Source organism: Eimeria mitis, genomic scaffold (genome assembly GCF_000499745.2).
Source record: "Eimeria mitis Houghton genomic scaffold, Emh_scaff4204, whole genome shotgun sequence".
In the NCBI taxonomy this organism is placed as follows: domain Eukaryota; phylum Apicomplexa; class Conoidasida; order Eucoccidiorida; family Eimeriidae; genus Eimeria; species Eimeria mitis.
In genome coordinates, this window is record NW_013572530.1 from 4,220 (window position 1) to 4,799 (window position 580).

Consider the following 580-nt stretch of genomic DNA (forward strand, 5'->3'; position numbering starts at 1 on the left):
AGTTTCTTTTTTTTTATTTTTTTTCTTTTTTTTTTTCTCCTTCTGGTGATGCTGCGCTGCTCAGCGTATTCTCCCAATCCCCAGCAACAGCAGCAACTCCAGCAGCAGCAGCAGCAGCAGCAGCAACAGCAGCAGCAGCAGCAGCAACTGCAGCAGCAGCAACTGCAGCAGCAGCAACTGCAGCAGCAGCAGCAGCAGCAGCAGCAGCAATACGAAGCCTAACCTGCCGAGTCTAAGTCGACATTTTTAAAGCGGCCATGTGTCTCAACGACGGGCTGCGATGCACACCACCACAAACCCTAAACCCTAAACCCTAAACCCTAAAACCCTAAACCCTAAAACCCTAAAATGCATGTAATGAATGGACGCATATATGCATGCATGCATGCATATATGGATAGATGCACGCACGCATGCATGCATACATGGATAGATCTATGCATGCATGCATAGATGGATAGATCTATGCATGCATGCATGCATGCATGCATGCATGCATGCATGGTTAAGTTACCTTTCTAAAGAAAACGAGTTTGAGTTGTGAGAGTTGATGGAGAGAGAGAACGGGTGCTTCTGCTGG